The sequence below is a fragment of the Pelobates fuscus genome, chromosome 5 (genome assembly GCF_036172605.1).
Source record: "Pelobates fuscus isolate aPelFus1 chromosome 5, aPelFus1.pri, whole genome shotgun sequence".
Lineage (NCBI taxonomy): Eukaryota > Metazoa > Chordata > Amphibia > Anura > Pelobatidae > Pelobates > Pelobates fuscus.
The window spans coordinates 12,487,386-12,508,309 of record NC_086321.1 but is presented as its reverse complement, the minus strand read 5'-3'; the positions used below and the strand labels follow the sequence as shown (position 1 = coordinate 12,508,309).

At 47.3% G+C, this 20,924-nt stretch overlaps 1 protein-coding gene across 1 annotated transcript in view; it reads left to right on the top strand.

The window, feature by feature from the left end:
• Positions 1-8,036: 8,036 nt before the first annotated feature.
• Positions 8,037-20,924, top strand: part of PHF24 (PHD finger protein 24) — a 154,520-nt gene continuing 141,632 nt past the window's right edge. The window contains exon 1 of the mRNA XM_063456708.1: positions 8,037-8,430. The gene's annotated coding sequence lies outside the window, so the exon portion shown is untranslated. The remainder of the gene's footprint in view (positions 8,431-20,924) is intronic.

Sequence of the window (20,924 nt, the reverse complement as noted above, 5' to 3'; positions counted from 1 at the left end):
GCATGCAGACCAAGAGCAGACATAGAAACATAGAATGTGACGGCAGATAAGAACCATTCGGCCCATCTAGTCTGCCCAGTTTTCTAAATACTTTCATTAGTCCCTGGCCTTATCTTATAGTTAGGATAGCCTTATGCCTATCCCATGCATGCTTAAACTCCCTCACTGTGTTAACCTCTACCACTTCAGCTGGATGGCTATACCATGCATCCACTACCCTCTCAGTAAAGTAATACTTCCGGATATTATTTTTAATCCTTTGTCCCTCTAATTTAAGACTATGTCCTCTTGTTGTGGTAGTTTTTCTTCTTTTAAATATAGTCTCCTCCTTTACTGTGTTGATTCCCTTTATGTATTTAAATGTTTCTATCATATCCCCCCTGTCTCGTCTTTCCTCCAAGCTATACATGTTAAGATCCTTTAACCTTTCCTGGTAAGTTTTATCCTGCAATCCATGAACCAGTTTAGTAGCCCTTCTCTGAACTCTCTCTAAGGTATCAATATCCTTCTGGAGATATGGTCTCCAGTACTGCGTACAATACTACAGACAGAGAGTGTGCTTGTGCATAGAGATATAGCACTTTTGTATGTACACAAAGAGAACGTGTGTATTTGTACCCATCATCACTGATGGCTACATTAAGCTGCATTGCTGAAGAAGCAAAATTAAAACTCCTTCTTGGAGATGAACAACTCTTCTATCTTCCAACCGCACCTCTTCTATCCCTCCAACCGCACCTCTTCTATCCTCATGCCGCACCTCTTCTATCCTCATGCCGCACCTCTTCTATCCTCATGCCGCACCTCTTCTATCCTCAAACCACTGTACCTCTTCTATCTTCCAACCACCGTACCTCTTCTGTCCTCCAGTATGTGAGCATGTTAAGTGCAAGTAGTTACTTACCCTAACACTCATTACAGCCGCTCACTGTATACCACACTCACTGCAGCCCCTCACTGTATACCATACTCACTGCAGCTCTTCACTGTATACCACACTCACTGCAGCCCCTCACTGTATATCACTCCCTGTATACCATACTCACTGCAGCTCTTCACTGTATATCACACTCCCTGTATACCACACTCACTGCAGCCACTTGCTATATACCATACTCACTGTATACCATACTCACTGCAGCCCCTCGCTATATACCATACTCACTGTATACCATACTCACTGCAGTCCCTCGCTATATACCATACTCACTGTATACCATACTCACTGCAGCCCCTCGCTATATACCATACTCACTGTATACCACACTCACTGCAGCCCCTTGCTATATACCATACTCACTGTATACCATACTCACTGCAGCCCCTCGCTATATACCATACTCACTGTATACCACACTCACTGCAGCCCCTTGCTATATACCATACTCACTGTATACCATACTCACTGCAGCCCCTCGCTATATACCATACTCACTGTATACCATACTCACTGTATACCATACTCACTGCAGCCCCTCGCTATATACCATACTCACTGTATACCACACTCACTGCAGCCCCTCGCTATATACCATACTCACTGTATACCATACTCACTGCAGCCCCTCGCTATATACCATACTCACTGTATACCACACTCACTGCAGCCCCTCGCTATATACCATACTCACTGTATACCACACTCACTGCAGCCCCTCGCTATATACCATACTCACTGTATACCATACTCACTGCAGCCCCTCGCTATATACCATACTCACTGTATACCACACTCACTGCAGCCCCTTGCTATATACCATACTCACTGTATACCATACTCACTGCAGCCCCTCGCTATATACCATACTCACTGTATACCACACTCACTGCAGCCCCTCGCTATATACCATACTCACTGTATACCACACTCACTGCAGCCCCTTGCTATATACCATACTCACTGTATACCACACTCACTGCAGCCCCTTGCTATATACCATACTCACTGTATACCATACTCACTGCAGCCCCTCGCTATATACCATACTCACTGTATACCACACTCACTGCAGCCCCTTGCTATATACCATACTCACTGTATACCATACTCACTGCAGCCCCTCGCTATATACCATACTCACTGTATACCACACTCACTGCAGCCCCTTGCTATATACCATACTCACTGTATACCACACTCACTGCAGCCCCTTGCTATATACCATACTCACTGTATACCACACTCACTGCAGCCCCTTGCTATATACCATACTCACTGTATACCATACTCACTGCAGCCCCTCGCTATATACCATACTCACTGTATACCACACTCACTGCAGCCCCTTGCTATATACCATACTCACTGTATACCATACTCACTGCAGTCCCTCGCTATATACCATACTCATTGTATACCACACTCACTGCAGCCCCTTGCTATATACCATACTCACTGTATACCACACTCACTGCAGCCCCTTGCTATATACCATACTCACTGTATACCACACTCACTGCAGCCCCTTGCTATATACCATACTCACTGTATACCACACTCACTGCAGCCCCTTGCTATATACCATACTCACTGTATACCATACTCACTGCAGCCCCTCGCTATATACCATACTCACTGTATACCACACTCACTGCAGCCCCTTGCTATATACCATACTCACTGTATACCATACTCACTGCAGCCCCTCGCTATATACCATACTCACTGTATACCATACTCACTGCAGCCCCTCGCTATATACCATACTCACTGTATACCATACTCACTGCAGCCCCTCGCTATATACCATACTCACTTTATACCATACTCACTGTATATCACACTCCCTGTATACCACACTCACTGCAGGCCCTTGCTATATACCATACTCACTGTATACCATACTCACTGCAGCCCCTAGCTATATACCATACTCACTGTATACCATACTCACACCATACAGCCCCCACTACTTCCTATCACCATACAGCCCTCACTACTTCCTATCACCATACAGCCCTCACTACTTCCTCACACCATACAGCCCTCACTACTTCCTCACACCGCCCAGCCCTCACTACTTCCTCACACCGCCCAGCCCTCACTACTTCCTCACACCGCCCAGCCCTCACTACTTCCTATCACCATACAGCCCCCACTACTTCCTCACACCATACAGCCCCCACTACTTCCTCACACCATACAGCCCCCACTACTTCCTCACACCATACAGCCCCCACTACTTCCTATCACCATACAGCCCTCACTACTTCCTATCACCATACAGCCCTCACTACTTCCTCACACCGCCCAGCCCTCACTACTTCCTCACACCATACAGCCCCCACTACTTCCTCACACCATACAGCCCCCACTACTTCCTATCACCATACAGCCCTCACTACTTCCTATCACCATACAGCCCTCACTACTTCCTCACACCGCCCAGCCCTCACTACTTCCTCACACCGCCCAGCCCTCACTACTTCCTATCACCATACGGCCCCCACTACTTCCTCACACCATACAGCCCTCACTACTTCCTATCACCATACAGCCCTCACTACTTCCTATCACCATACAGCCCTCACTACTTCCTCACACCGCCCAGCCCTCACACCGCCCAGCCCTCACTATTTCCCATCACCATACAGCCCTCACTATTTCCCATCACCATACAGCCCTCACTATTTCCCATCACCATACAGCCCTCACTATTTCCCATCACCATACAGCCCTCACTATTTCCCATCACCATACAGCCCTCACTATTTCCCATCACCATACAGCCCTCACTATTTCCCATCACCATACAGCCCTCACTATTTCCCATCACCATACAGCCCTCACTATTTCCCATCACCATACAGCCCTCACTACTTCCTATCACCATACAGCCCTCACTACTTCCTCACACCGCCCAGCCCTCACTACTTCCTATCACCATACAGCCCTCACTACTTCCTATCACCATACAGCCCTCACTTCTTCCTATCACCATACAGCCCTCACTACTTCCTATCACCATACAGCCCTCACTACTTCCTCACACCGTACAGCCCTCACTACTTCCTCACACCGTACAGCCCTCACTACTTCCTCACACCGTACAGCCCTCACTACTTCCTCACACCGTACAGCCCTCACTACTTCCTCACACCATACAGCCCTCACTACTTCCTCACACCATACAGCCCTCACTACTTCCTCACACCATACAGCCCTCACTACTTCCTCACACCATACAGCCCTCACTACTTCCTCACACCGTACAGCCCTCACTACTTCCTCACACCGTACAGCCCTCACTACTTCCTCACACCGTACAGCCCTCACTACTTCCTCACACCGTACAGCCCTCACTACTTCCTCACACCGTACAGCCCTCACTACTTCCTCACACCGTACAGCCCTCACTACTTCCTCACACCGTACAGCCCTCACTACTTCCTCACACCGTACAGCCCTCACTACTTCCTCACACCGTACAGCCCTCACTACTTCCTCACACCGTACAGCCCTCACTACTTCCTCACACCGTACAGCCCTCACTACTTCCTCACACCGTACAGCCCTCACTACTTCCTCACACCATACAGCCCTCACTACTTCCTCACACCATACAGCCCTCACTACTTCCTCACACCGTACAGCCCTCACACCGCCCAGCCCTCACTACTTCCTATCACCATACAGCCCTTACTACTTTCCATCACCATACAGCCCTCACTACTTCCTATCACCATACAGCCCTCACACCATACAGCCCTCACTACTCCCTCACACCATGTAGCCCTCACTACTCCCTCACACCATGCAGCCCTCACTACTCCCTCACATCATGCAGCCCTCACTACTCCCTCACATCATGCAGCCCTCACTACTCCCTCACACCATACAGCCCTCACTACTTCCTCACACCATACAGCCCTCACTACTTCCTCACACCATACAGCCCTCACTACTTCCTCACACCATACAGCCCTCACTACTTCCTCACATCGTACAGCCCTCACTACTTCCTCACACCGTAAAGCCCTCACTACTTCCTCACACCGTACAGCCCTCACTACTTCCTCACACCGTACAGCCCTCACTACTTCCTCACACCATACAGCCCTCACTACTTCCTCACACCGTACAGCCCTCACTACTTCCTCACACCGTACAGCCCTCACTACTTCCTCACACCGTACAGCCCTCACTACTTCCTCACACCATACAGCCCTCACTACTTCCTCACACCATACAGCCCTCACTACTTCCTCACACCATACAGCCCTAACTACTTCCTCACACCATACAGCCCTCACTACTTCCTCACACCATACAGCCCTCACTACTTCCTCACACCATACAGCCCTCACTACTTCCTCACACCATACAGCCCTCACTACTTCCTCACACTATACAAGCCGCACTACATCCTCTCACTATGCAGTTTTTACTCACTGTTCTCGTGCTCTCCTCACTCACTACAAGTCAAACTCCTCGCAGATCTGGCACATTGGAGACCCCATTCCAGTCCTCAAAATAGACAGCTCTCACTCACTCAATGCAGGTAGATCATATCAGCTCACTGACTCAGAACAGTCAGCTCTCACTGGTTCCCCATCTTCTAGCCTATAGGGAGAGTGCAGGCAACTCACACTTACTCATTCAGTCAGTGAGTGCAGGCAGCTCACACTTACTCATTCAGTCAGTTCGTGCAGGCAACTCTCTCTCACTCAGTCAGTGCAGTCAGCTCTCACTCACTCAGTCAGTGCAGTCAGCTCTCACTCACTCAGTCAGTGCAGGACGCTCTCACTCACTCAGTCAGTGCAGGACGCTCTCTCTCACTCAGTCAGTGCAGGACGCTCTCTCTCACTCAGTCAGTGGATGCAGCTCTCACTCACTCAGTGCAGCTCTCACTTAGTCAGTGCAGCTCTCTCTCACTCAGTCACTCAGTCACTCAGTGCAGCTCTCTCTCACTCAGTGCAGGCAGCTCTCACTCACTCAGTGCAGCTCTCACTCACTCAGTGCAGCTCTCACTCAGTGCAGCTCTCTCTCACTCAGTCAGTCAGTGCAGGACGCTCTCACTCACTCAGTCAGTGCAGGACGCTCTCACTCACTCAGTCAGTGCAGGACGCTCTCACTCAGTCAGCTCTCTCTCACTCAGTCAGTGGATGCAGCTCTCACTCACTCAGTGCAGCTCTCACTTAGTCAGTGCAGGCAACTCTCACTCAGTCACTCAGTGCAGCTCTCTCTCACTCAGTGCAGGCAGCTCACACTCACTCAGTGCAGCTCTCACTCAGTGCAGCTCTCTCTCACTCAGTGCAGGCAGCTCTCACTCACTGCAGGCAGCTCTCACTCACTCAGTGCAGGCAGCTCTCACTCACTCAGTGCAGGCAGCTCTCACTCAGTGCAGCTCTCTCTCACTCAGTCAGTCAGTGCAGGCAGCTCTCACTCAGTGCAGCTCTCTCTCACTCAGTCAGTCAGTGCAGGCAGCTCTTACTCACTCACTCAGTGCAGTCAGCTCTCTCTCACTCAGTCACTCAGTGCAGCTCTCACTCACTCAGTCAGTCACTCAGTGCAGCTCTCATTCACTCAGTCAGTCACTCAGTGCAGCACTCACTCAGTGCAGTCAGCTCTCTCTCACTCAGTCAGTCAGTGCAGGCAGCTCTCACTCAGTCACTCACTCAGTGCAGCTTTCACTCAGTCACTCACTCAGTGCAGGCAGCTCTCACTCAGTCACTCACTGCAGCTCTCTCTTACTCAGTCACTCACTGCAGCTTTCTCTCACTTAGTCAGTCAGTGCAGCACTCACTCAGTCAGCTCTCAGTCAGTCAGTGCAGTCAGCTCTCTCTCACTCAGTCACTCAGTGCAGGCAGCTCTCACTCACTCACTCACTCAGTCACTCAGTGCAGTCAGCTCTCTCTCACTCAGTCACTCAGTGCAGCTCTCACTCACTCAGTCACTCAGTGCAGCTCTCACTCACTCAGTCAGTCACTCAGTGCAGCTCTCATTCACTCAGTCAGTCACTCAGTGCAGCACTCACTCAGTGCAGTCAGCTCTCTCTCACTCAGTCAGTCAGTGCAGGCAGCTCTCACTCAGTCACTCACTCAGTGCAGCTCTCACTCAGTCACTCACTCAGTGCAGCTCTCTCTCACTCAGTCACTCAGTGCAGCTCTCTCTTACTCAGTCACTCACTGCAGCTCTCTCTCACTTAGTCAGTCAGTGCAGCACTCACTCAGTCAGCTCTCAGTCAGTCAGTCAGTGCAGGCAGCTCTCAGTCAGTCAGTGCAGCTCTCACTCAGTCACTCACTCAGTGCAGCTCTCACTCACTCAGTCAGTCACTCAGTCAGTGCAGCTCACTCTGTCAGTCAGTCAGTCAGTGCAGGCAACTCTCACTCACTCAGTGCAGCTCTCACTCACTCAGGCAGCACTCAGTCAGTCAGTGCAGCTCACTCTCTCACTCAGTGCAGGCAGCTCTCACTCAGTCACTCACTCAGTGCAGCTCTCTCTCACTCAGTCACTCACTGCAGCTCTCACTCACTTAGTCAGTCAGTGCAGCACTCACTCAGTCAGCTCTCAGTCACTCAGCTCTCTCTCACTCAGTCAGTCAGTGCAGGCAGCTCTCACTCAGTCACTCAGTGCAGCTCTCACTCAGTCACTCACTCAGTGCAGCTCTCACTCAGTCACTCACTCAGTGCAGCTCTCTCTCACTCAGTCACTCAGTGCAGCTCTCACTCACTCAGTCAGTCACTCAGTCAGTGCAGCTCACTCTCTCAGTTAGTCAGTCAGTCAGTGCAGGCAGCTCTCACTCACTCAGTGCAGCTCTCACTCAGTCAGGCAGCACTCAGTCAGTCAGTCAGTGCAGCACACTCTCTCACTCAGTCAGTCAGTCAGTGCAGCTCACTCACTCAGTCAGTCAGTCAGTGCAGCACTCAGTCAGTCAGTGCAGCTCACTCTCTCACTCAGTGCAGGCAGCACTCACTCAGTCAGTGAAGCTCTTGCTGGTTTGCCATCTCCCAGCCTATAGGGAGCTGTGCAGTGAATGCAGGCTGAGAGGAGGGGCCCCTGCCTGTGACTGGGGGCCGGGCTGAGTGTGTGTGTGAGGAGGGGGGGTATATTTTATTGGTACTCTCCATCTAACGTCAGTGCTATTAACCCTCCAGCTCCCAGGGACCTAGCCTGGCAAGCAGGGCATCACAGCATCTCTCCCAGGAAGGGGTTAACCAGCAGCTGGTCCTGCAGACAGTGATTGGCACAGAGCAGGCTGGGCCCCCAGGGACCACTCACACTCTATTACCTGCATTCCCTGTAACTGGCCATTTACTGGGCTCCATTAGCCGGATTTACTGCCCCAGCCCGGGCTCCAGGGAGGATGGACAGCATTTAACACATGCAGGGACACACTGGGCTACTGGCTGCACACAGGCACTAGCCAGAAGCAATGGGAAAGCTGGAGTAATACAAACTGTGCTGGGTCCTTCTGCCAACTAACAAGGGTAAGTCATCTCCTCTGCCCTCCCTGTGCCCCTGCATGGGGTAAGAATGGGAGCCTTATTTATTGTGTCCTTTGTCCCCTGGATGGGGTGAGAATGGGAGCCTTATTTAATGTGTTCTTTGCCCCCTGGATGGGGTGAGAATGGGAGCCTTATTTAATGTGTCCTTTGCACCCTGGATGGGGTGAGAATGGGAGCCTTATTTAATGTGTCCTTTGCCCCTGGATGGGGTGAGAATGGGAGCCTTATTTAATGTGTCCTTTGCCCCCTTGATTGGGTGAGAATGGGAGCCTTTTTTAATGTGTCTTTTGCCCTCTGGATGGGGTTAGAATGGCACTGATTGTACTGAGGGGGTGATTTTATCAATTTAATATGTCCTGTGCCCCTTGCCCCTGCATGGGATGAGAATGGGAGAAGTTGGGGTGATGGTAGGTGCACTGATTGCATTGTGGAGGTGCTCCTAGACTTTACTTGTGCTTCCTGTAGATGGGTTGATGGTGGGTGCACTGATTGCATTCTGGGGGTGCCCCTATCCTTTCCCTGCGCCCCCTTTAGAAGTTGGGTTGATGGTGGGTGCACTGATTGCATTGTGGGGGTGCTCCTAGCCTTTTCCTGCACCCCCTGTAGAAGTTGGGGTGATGGTGGGTGCACTGATTGCATTGTGAGGGTGCTCCTAGCCTTTCCCTGTGCCCCCTTTAGAAGTTGGGGTGATAGTGGGTGCACTGATTGCATTGTGGGGGTGCTCCTAGCCTTTCCCTGCACCCCCTGTAGAAGTTGGGGTGATAGTGGGTGCACTGATTGCATTGTGGGGGTGCTCCTAGCCTTTCCCTGCGCCTTCTGTAGAAGTTGGGTTGATGGTGGGTGCACTGATTGCATTGTGGGGGTGCTCCTAGCCTTTCCCTGCGCCCCCTGTAGAAGTTGGGGTGATAGTGGGTGCACTGATTGCATTGTGGGGGTGCTCCTAGCCTTTCCCTGTGCCTCCTGTAGAAGATGGGGTGATAGTGGGTGTACTGATTGCATTCTGGGGGTGCTCCTAGCCTTTCCCTGTGCCTCCTGTAGAAGTTGGGGTGATAGTGGGTGCACTGATTGCATTGTGGGGGTGCTCCTAGCCTTTCCCTGCACCCCCTGTAGAAGTTGGGGTGATAGTGGGTGCACTGATTGCATTGTGGGGGTGCTCCTAGCCTTTCCCTGCGCCTTCTGTAGAAGTTGGGTTGATGGTGGGTGCACTGATTGCATTGTGGGGGTGCTCCTAGCCTTTCCCTGCGCCCCCTGTAGAAGTTGGGGTGATAGTGGGTGCACTGATTGCATTGTGGGGGTGCTCCTAGCCTTTCCCTGCACCCCCTGTAGAAGTTGGGGTGATAGTGGGTGCACTGATTGCATTGTGGGGGTGCTCCTAGTCTTTCCCTGCGCCTTTTGAAGAAGTTGGGTTGATGGTGGGTGCACTGATTGCATTGTGGGGGTGCTCCTAGCCTTTCCCTGTGCCTCCTGTAGAAGATGGGGTGATAGTGGGTGTACTGATTGCATTCTGGGGGTGCTCCTAGCCTTTCCCTGTGCCTCCTGTAGAAGTTGGGGTGATAGTGGGTGTACTGATTGCATTGTGGGGGTGCTCCTAGCCTTTCCCTGCGCCCCCTGTAGAAGTTGGGTTGATGGTGGGTGCACTGATTGCATTGTGGGGGGTGCTCCTAGCCTTTCCCTGTGCCTCCTGTAGAAGATGGGGTGATGGTGGGTGCACTGATTGCATTGTGGGGGTGCTCCTAGCCTTTCCCTGTTCCTCCTGTAGAAGATGGGGTGATGGTGGGTGCACTGATTGCATTGTGGGGGTGCTCCTAGCCTTTCCCTGTGCCTCCTGTAGAAGTTGGGGTGGTGGCAGGTGCAGTTATTGCCTTGTGGGGGTGCTCCAGATATGTGGGTGATAGGTAGGTTTGATGTGTAATGTGGTTACTGGATTCATATCAGGCTGATAATGTGGTTGGTCTCTTTAGTAGAATAGCATTGTTAAGTGGCTGGGGATGACTGAGAGTAATGGGAGTTACTTTAAAATGAAAGCTGATGAGCTAGCCCTGTAGGATTCACAGCAGGTGTGCTGTGCTTACATGCTGAGGGGTGGCTATGGCTGGGGAAGTCAGGATAGATTTGGGGCTGAAGCAGTACTCTATCAATCAATTATTCTCTCCTCTTTCATATACTAGTAATAAGTCCATATTTATACTATATGTACTGTGTGGCTATTATATACATTCAAAGGAAGCTTTGTAACCATAGTGTGTTGTCTAGCCATAGAGTGAGAGTTCACTCTAGCCCAATATCTAGGGTGCTATCTAACCCACAAATATATGTCATTTCTAACTCAAATATATAGTGTGCTTTCTAACCCACATATACAGAGTGCGCTATCTAATCAACATATATAGAGTGCTCTATCTAACCCACATATATAGAGTTTTCTATCTAACCCACTTATATAGAGTGCTCTATCTAACCCACTTATATAGAGTGCGCTATCTAACCCACTTATATAGAGTGCGCTATCTAACCCACTTATATAGAGTGCGCTATCTAACCCAAATATATAGAGTGCGCTATCTAACCCAAATATATAGAGTGCGCTATCTAACCCAAATATATAGAGTGCGCTATCTAACCCAAATATATAGAGTGCGCTATCTAACCCAAATATATAGAGTGCGCTATCTAACCCAAATATATAGAGTGCGCTATCTAACCCAAATATATAGAGTGCTCTATCTAACCCAAATATATAGAGTGCGCTATCTAACCCACATATATAGAGTGCGCTATCTAACCCACATATATAGAGTGTGCTATCTAACCCACACATAGAGTGTGCTATCTAACCCACATACATAGAGTGTGCTATCTAACCCACATATATAGAATGCTCTATCTAACCCACATATATAGAGTGTGCTATCTAACCCACATACAGAGTGTGCTATCTAACCCACATACAGAGTGTGCTATCTAACCCACATAAAGAGTGTGCTATCTAACCCACATACATAGAGTGTGCTATCTAACCCACATACATAGAGTGTGCTATCTAACCCACATACATAGAGTGTGCTATCTAACCCACATACATAGAATGCTCTATCTAACCCACATACAGAGTGTGCTATCTAACCCACATACATAGAGTGTGCTATCTAACCCACATACATAGAGTGTGCTATCTAACCCACATACAGAGTGTGCTATCTAACCCACATACATAGAGTGTGCTATCTAACCCACATACATAGAGTGCACTATCTAACCCACATACATAGAGTGCACTATCTAACCCACATACATAGAGTGCGCTATCTAACCCACATACATAGAGTGCGCTATCTAACCCACATACATAGAGTGCGCTATCTAACCCACATACATAGAGTGCGCTATCTAACCCACATACATAGAGTGCGCTATCTAACCCACATACATAGAGTGTGCTATCTAACCCACATATATAGAATGCTCTATCTAACCCACATATATAGAGTGTGCTATCTAACCCACATACAGAGTGTGCTATCTAACCCACATACAGAGTGTGCTATCTAACCCACATACATAGAGTGTGCTATCTAACCCACATACATAGAGTGTGCTATCTAACCCACATACATAGAGTGTGCTATCTAACCCACATACATAGAGTGTGCTATCTAACCCACATATATAGAATGCTCTATCTAACCCACATACATAGAGTGCGCTATCTAACCCACATACATAGAGTGCGCTATCTAACCCACATACATAGAGTGTGCTATCTAACCCACATATATAGAATGCTCTATCTAACCCACATACATAGAGTGCGCTATCTAACCCACATACATAGAGTGCGCTATCTAACCCACATACATAGAGTGCGCTATCTAACCCACATACATAGAGTGCGCTATCTAACCCACATACATAGAGTGCGCTATCTAACCCACATACATAGAGTGTGCTATCTAACCCACATATATAGAATGCTCTATCTAACCCACATATATAGAGTGTGCTATCTAACCCACATACAGAGTGTGCTATCTAACCCACATACAGAGTGTGCTATCTAACCCACATACAGAGTGTGCTATCTAACCCACATACATAGAGTGTGCTATCTAACCCACATACATAGAGTGTGCTATCTAACCCACATACATAGAGTGTGCTATCTAACCCACATACATAGAGTGTGCTATCTAACCCACATACATAGAGTGTGCTATCTAACCCACATATATAGAATGCTCTATCTAACCCACATACATAGAGTGCGCTATCTAACCCACATACATAGAGTGCGCTATCTAACCCACATACATAGAGTGTGCTATCTAACCCACATATATAGAATGCTCTATCTAACCCACATACATAGAGTGCGCTATCTAACCCACATACATAGAGTGCGCTATCTAACCCACATACATAGAGTGCGCTATCTAACCCACATACATAGAGTGTGCTATCTAACCCACATACATGGAGTGCGCTATCTAACCCACATACATGGAGTGTGCTATCTAACCCACATACATAGAGTGTGCTATCTAACCCACATATATAGAATGCTCTATCTAACCCACATATATAGAGTGTGCTATCTAACCCACATACAGAGTGTGCTATCTAACCCACATACAGAGTGTGCTATCTAACCCACATACAGAGTGTGCTATCTAACCCACATACATAGAGTGTGCTATCTAACCCACATACATAGAGTGTGCTATCTAACCCACATACATAGAGTGTGCTATCTAACCCACATACATAGAGTGTGCTATCTAACCCACATACATAGAGTGTGCTATCTAACCCACATATATAGAATGCTCTATCTAACCCACATACATAGAGTGCGCTATCTAACCCACATACATAGAGTGCGCTATCTAACCCACATACATAGAGTGTGCTATCTAACCCACATATATAGAATGCTCTATCTAACCCACATACATAGAGTGCGCTATCTAACCCACATACATAGAGTGCGCTATCTAACCCACATACATAGAGTGCGCTATCTAACCCACATACATAGAGTGTGCTATCTAACCCACATACATGGAGTGCGCTATCTAACCCACATACATAGAGTGCGCTATCTAACCCACATACATAGAGTGCGCTATCTAACCCACATACATAGAGTGCGCTATCTAACCCACATACATGGAGTGCGCTATCTAACCCACATACATGGAGTGCGCTATCTAACCCACATACATAGAGTGCGCTATCTAACCCACATACATAGAGTGCGCTATCTAACCCCCATGATTTGCAGTTTGTTTTTGGGAGTGTGTCTTGGCTGGGAGTAGTTGCTAACAGGGACTGAATGGAATGCCCACAAACTGTATCAGGGCAGTGGAATGCTAAGGGCTGTGGGCATTCCATTGTCATTCCTATTAGCTGGTCCCTTTAACATTCCCCTATGGCGTGGAAGAAAAGTAATTTTTGGTAGAGTCACAGTAACCGCACTCTGATTTAGGAGACTTAGGTGAAAGTTTCACAGTTAATTTGAAATTTAAGAGAGCATAGCAGAAAAGTTCTATAAACCAGCTATTCTTCCAGTTCACCTTCCTTGGAGTAAAATTTGCAATTCACTGTGAATGCTCACTGTGACAAAACGCCATCATTAAGTGCCATACCCACATGTGCCCACTTTTTCGGGTGTTTCCCATTGTTTCCCCGTGTGCTGAGCCTTGTTCTCCTGCTCGGGAGCATTCATGCGAATGGAACCAATTTGTCTCCCGAACGGGGATCGTACCCCCATTGGAACGTTCACATCAGTAACATAAGTGCGAAATCGCAAGGGAAGTAATTCATAAGTGCTTCCCTGGGTGGCCGCCATTTCGTATAGACGAAAGCCAACCGGGGGGAGCATTCCCAAAAGGTGACGTTTCCCTTGCCTGGTGTTCGTACTGGAGCCTCACGAACGGAGATTGGTCCAGGAAATGTACTGATTTAGGGTTCCTGAGATTGGTGGGGACACTTTAATGGGACTGGCTATGTTGGCGGGATTTCTGTGCCTGGGAGACAAAGGGCCTATATCCCTCTTTCCTGCGGGGGATCGCCCTACCTGCTCCTAAAGGAGCCATCATCACTGGCCGGAGGAGACCCAGGAGCCTCCTGCCTGCAGCCGGGCTCCCTACCCAGGAGTTACGAGTCCAGGCTCGTCGCTGCCCAAAGAGTGCTCTTTCCGAGGCTACCTACGTGGAGATATCCACCGGAGATAGAGATGGGAGCCACAGCAGAATCCCTGGAACTGTGAGTCGGCTTCACGGTTGCAGAGTCCCGCTGGCTGCCTAGAAGTCTGTGCCGATCAATAGGAGAAGGGCTGCCATTAAAACTGGTTTTGCGCCCTTTCTCCTGATTGGCCAGCGAACCACCTCCCCTCCCCGAGCGCCGATTGGTTGCGCCTGTCTCCTGATTGGCCGCCGCTTGGTTTAGGCGCGAAGTTTGAATTCACCGGCCTAAACAAGCGATTCCATGGAACTGTTTTCGGGGTGTACAGAGCCCAAGCCCAGACTTTACACAATGATTTCTCGGGATCTGTACATCCGATAGCCCCACTATTTGCAGGGACCCTAGCTGGGACCTGGGGCTATCCAGAGATGTATGTTCCCTGTGTGTGCCCCATTTCCTTCCCAGGAAGCGGAGCCCCCTAAGTTCCCCAATGTATGTAATGTGTCTTACTGTTTGTAAGTGTTGTGCTGTTGGTGTCTCCCAAAGCGAGAGATGCCTATCTGTAAGCCATCGCCCTCGTGCCTGGGGCTTGTACTGAATTGAATAGAGAGCCCCTGTGGGGGTCTGTGTATAAATTAAGTGTGTACCAATAAAGCATTGTCAGTGTTGTACTCCCAGAGCTGTGTTACTGGGGGGAATGGGTCTCTTGATACTTTGAGTGGTTCCAGAGTGGCTGAAGGAAGGAATTAGCGGAGGTTACCCGGGGTCCGCTACACTCACATTAGTAAATAACCTTGGTAGTGTTCACAGGTTATTCAATACACCATGGATTGATAGAATTCACAAGGGATTTGTACATTTTAGGCAAAAATAAGCAAAACTGGTAGAAATATCTAATTGCCCCCTAGGTTTCCAGCTCGGCTCCATATGACTATGTGATTGAACCCATACTATCACATTAGACTTGTTTGGTATGTTATACAATAAACCCACAATATGCCAGAGAGTGGGCACTGGATATACCTAGACCCATTTCTGCAAATCTCTGTGTTTCTAATAAAGTGAATAAATGGAGGCATGGACAGGGGAGCCCCTTGATTCTAATCTATGCCAGAAGACAGAACTGTTTAAATCCGCAAATAATTGCATCTATGCATCACGGTACACAGTGACTCAGAGCGGCTTGTTTCACGTTACTGGGGGAATGTGTATCAAGAACCCTTGAATAGACATTCCCTTGAACCTCTTGTTTCCAATCATCATATCTTATTTGCTATAATTTCCCCTCCTGTGTCTCGCTAAGTGTATGGAACAATGCAGACCTAGTGTCTCTCTCTGTGAGGCAGCGTTAACGCTTTAAAAACAGTCTCCATTCATCGCTATGAAGAGCAATCGTGGACATTATTGGTAACAAAAAGCAGATTAACCTTTAATGACACATTTTATTATTAATGGCATAAAGGCACTTCAATCTTCACAAAGTATGCGATTTATTGAAATTTCTCTAATCTAGCACTTTACTGAGATACACCCCTATTACATGAACCTTGATAATGTCAGGCTGTCTGCATAATGGTGCTGAGCTGGATTCTGACCACTCAGTAAGAGCGATAGGACCGCCACCTTCACTGGGGGGTCTGCTATGAAAAGCTCTGCTCTGCTGTATACAGAATTCATGTGCTGCAGAAAGAAATCCGAAAAGCAGGAATTCCAAAAGTACTGTTTTGATTAATCCATTGATTTTCCCCTGCAGCATATGAATGCTAAACACTGCATGGAAAACAGCATGTGACACACCTGTACAGTGAATGGTGCTAAAGAAGAAAAGTGGAGTTTGGGCACAAATCAGCAGAAACTTCTAAATTAAACACTTCTTTCTATAGATTTCAGCAGCATTACTTACATTAAACCAAGCACAGAGTACGAGAGCCTCCCATCAAGAACAAACAGAAACCTATAAGCCTTGCTGTATGGGCAATTCTCACAGAATAGTACAGAGAGGAACATACATCATTGTGGCTAAACTAGCCACTTAAAACTGTATTGGTATTAATGTATTGCTGTTGCTTTAAGCATGGAGAACCAAGCGTATACCTATTGCTGTATTTTAGCCGAACAAGAGCATTCGTATGCATAAAGCCACCAGCATTCATACAGTAGTTTCACGAACAGTGAATTACAATACTGTTCGTGAAACTAACAAACTGCCGAATGGGAGACCACACACAGGAGGTCGTGTGGCTCCCATTAAATATTGCAGCATTGTTTCCATCGGTAATTATAGAGATTCAGGGTGGCCGCCGTTCGGCTACCGACCACGCGGCGGTCGGCCATCTTGGATCCTTTGTTAGCCCAGCGGTATTTGGTCGTCGAGCGCCTGGAACTAAAATCGGCTACTCGACGGCACGAATACCGCTGGACTTCCAGGCCGTTCGGGAGCCCCGGTCCTTTAGTGGTTTGTTTCCCTAATGTCAATCGGTACTTTGAATGTAACTAGAAAATAATGTGTGTTTCGTGCGGCGTTCGGTTAGTTATGCTGGGATCTGAGCGGTACTTTCATGAACTGTGCGCTCAGACCCCAGCTATCTACCGAACGTCCATTCGTTTAAATAAAGTGAATAATGCAAAAGTTATAAATTTTTGTGTGAAATGTCGGTTCTGCTGCACGGAGGGATAATCCACTTAACTGTATATTCTATTGGGAGTATCCCTCTCGTCCAGCAGTGCATGATGGGAGAAATGGCCAGGTTGTTAAGTTCCCCATGCAGTCCCGTACTGTACAACCCCTGGAATGTCAGTAGGGAAACCTTGCATGGGGAATCCCATAAATACTGTGACCTGTGATTAAAAGCTCAGTTGACTCCCAGCCTACGTGTCATCTAGTTCTTGGGAAGGAAGGATTCATACAACGCTACCGGGATTATTGTATGCTGTATTTATTCGCCTGGATTATTTTATGCTGTTCCTGTTACCCAGCGGAGATACTGTGGATTATACTACCTCCGCTACAATCATCAGATTGCATGCCCCCCAACTGCTCCCGATTCTGGTCTCCTGCCCTGCCACTATTAGTTAGTTCTTACATGTGGGGGCACTAGGGAACTGAATCCAGGTAGCTCAGACTAATGATGGGCTTGTACGATTCTGACAATAGGACAATGCAGTGAGACCTTTAGTGATGCCCTCACATGGCCTATCCTAGAGGGGGGCAGTTCGGCTCCCCCAAGTCCTCCACCCTATTAAGTCCTCCCACCTCATGTTACAATTATATGATTCCCCATGTTGGAATTTATGGACTGGAACCAACGTCTGGGAAGGCCAGAACCAAAATAATTGACCAGACCTGCACTTACTTTTAGCAATAAGCAAAACCCAAGATTACTACTTTAGTGAGACATTGTATTATTGATGGTGTGAAGCCATTTTATCAAGCCTTGGTCTGTGAGTGTTAATTCCTGTGATTGTGCTGATTGCTTTAAGATATTAGGGAGGATTCTGATCGCTGAAATTCGAGTGTTTAACAAAAGATACAGGGCTCCTTTTTAATTTAATGCAGGTAAAAGTGGTGTCACAAAGTATCAGAACAGTGGGACAGTCATTACTAGATGTACCCAAATAAGATTCGTTTTAATCCACACACGAACTAATCGATCCATCCGGGATTTACCTTCAGTGAATAAGACTGGTTTCCATGGCGATTGCTCCTGCTGTAGAATATTACTGGAGTTCTTTATATGATAATCTGGCCAGGTGTGTCTAGTGTAGGGGATGGATATGTACAAACACTCAAATCGTGGACGGTTTGCATGTAGAACTTTGAATTCTGTGTAAAACAGTCGATAATTACCAGGATCCTAAAGGGACCTGCCACGAGGCCACACCGCTGCCTGAAATTAAATCTAATGACTTCTTTTTAACCAGAGGCTTTCTCATAATTGCACTCATGTAATGCTGCTCCTGGGTGCCAACTCTAAATTAGCCCCTAAGGATGACACACACAGCAGGAGTAGAGTTGTCCGGATGTCAATACAATTCCCAGAATGTATTTCTGTCTAAGACAAAGCAGTGGGAGATTGTGTTTCTTGGCTCTGTCTAGGCATTGAAAATGCCAACATTTTAGAGACAGGGACATCATTTGCTTGTATTGCAAGTCAGGTGTCAGCGTCTCACAGATCTCTATTTAGAGAATAATCCCCATTCTTTTTGTAAAGGTAAGATTTCTATTCAGTGCAGACGGGTTTGGGTACTAAATGATGGGACACATTTTTGATTGCGAAATTGGAAACTCTAGTCTGAGTCGCCTCTGGCCTGATTCCATCCCATCCTGCTCTGGTTTTGGGAGGGTTGGTTCTATCATACGTGCTGTTACTTTGTCATATTCTTTATTGCAGACTCATCTGTTTACCCTAAAGAAAAGTGAATACACTAGTGTGTGTCCAAGACCCCGCAGGTTACACATGTAAATGTATTAGGTGTACCTTGGCATAGAATGTAGAGTGTCCCAGGATGCCCTGTGGGTTCAGCACATACAGAAGGCACAGGTAGCTATATGACCACTGACCCAGGGATGGATGGAGATGTATTTATCCTAATATCACCTTGTATAATGTTGGAAATGGAAACTAAAACTCGAAACCTGAGTGGCGATAACTTGTGGCAAGTTACTTAGAATTTTCTTATTTCTGTCAGAAGCCTTGGTGTCTGAGGGTCCTGCACAGTGTCTTAGCTGTACTCTCCAGGACAGAGATCTCAGACGACCCACCTGGAAACCACTCTCCAAACTTGTACATTTTATATCTTTTTAAAACTGTACAATACTACATGATGGCTTTTTATTCCTCGTCACCTTTTATTCTATATATTCACTAACATCATGCGATTGGCCCATATTGAAGTATTGATTTTACCCCACTGACCTAATAAATGTTTCTCTTAGAACAACAATTTGGGATTCTAGGGCCAACGTCAGTCATAGCAATTTGTTTTACTGCAATGTGTCAATCAGATTGCAAGATTTAAGGCCTAAATGTTGGCCTTTGGTTTGGACGGTGTTCTGTTTAGTGAATAGACCTATCTGTCATTTCCACAGACAGAGGCTTTATCTCTAAGGATAAATAATAATACACCTACATGGAGACTGGCCTCTGCTGACACACTGTATGTTTATTCATCCACTGTGGCCAACCCTCCCTAAACTGCTCTTACATAGATCTTCCCTTGGGCCATTAAATGCTAAGATGTGCTTTATTAACATCTGGCCCAGTTAGCCATCAGTGCCTTAGGCCGAAGCTGGCAGTGTTCCCGTAGGGGGAGAGTTTGGAATATGATTACGTTTCATGGTCTCTGCATTTAGACAGTATGAAGTATATAAAACGATTTATTTTTATATTTGGTCACAAAATAATGTGTGCTTAGCTATCTGTAAGGATCTATATAGCCTATACACAGGGTGACCCTCTGTAGCAGAAAAACACACGTCTTAAATTAGTGATACCATGTGATCATGGAGCTGGTGAAGGTGCACTGTTGGTGATACAGTGTGTTAATGGAGTTGGTAAAGGTGCACTGTTAGTGATACAGTGTGTTAATGGAGTTCGTAAAGGTGCACTGTTAGTGATACTGTGTGTTAATGGAGTTGGTAAAGGTGCACTGTTAGTGATACTGTGTGTTAATGGAGTTGGTGAAGGTGCACTGTTAGTGATACTGTGTGTTAATGGAGTTGGTGAAGGTGCACTGTTAGTGATACAGTGTGTTAATGGAGTTGGTGAAGGTGCACTGTTAGTGATACAGTGTGTTAATGGAGTTGGTGAAGGTGCACTGTTATTGATACCGTGTGTTAATGGAGTTGGTGAAGGTGCGCTGTTAGTGATACAGTGTGTTAATGGAGTTGGTAAAGGTGCGCTGTTAGTGATACTGTGTGTTAATGGAGTTGGTGAAGGTGCGCTGTTAGTGATACTGTGTGTTAATGGAGTTGGTGAAGGGGCACTGTTAGTGATACAGTGTGTTAATGGAGTTGGTGAAGGTGCACTGTTAGTGATACAGTGTGTTAATGGAGTTGGTGAAGGTGCACTGTTAGTGATACAGTGTGTTAATGGAGTTGGTAAAGGTGCACTGTTAGTGATACTGTGTGTTAATGGAGTTGGTAAAGGTGCACTGTTAGTGATACAGTGTGTTAATGGAGTTGGTAAAGGTGCACTGTTAGTGATACAGTGTGTTAATGGAGTTGGTAAAGGTGCGCTGTTAGTGATACAGTGTGTTAATGGAGTTGGTGAAGGGGCACTGTTAGTGATACA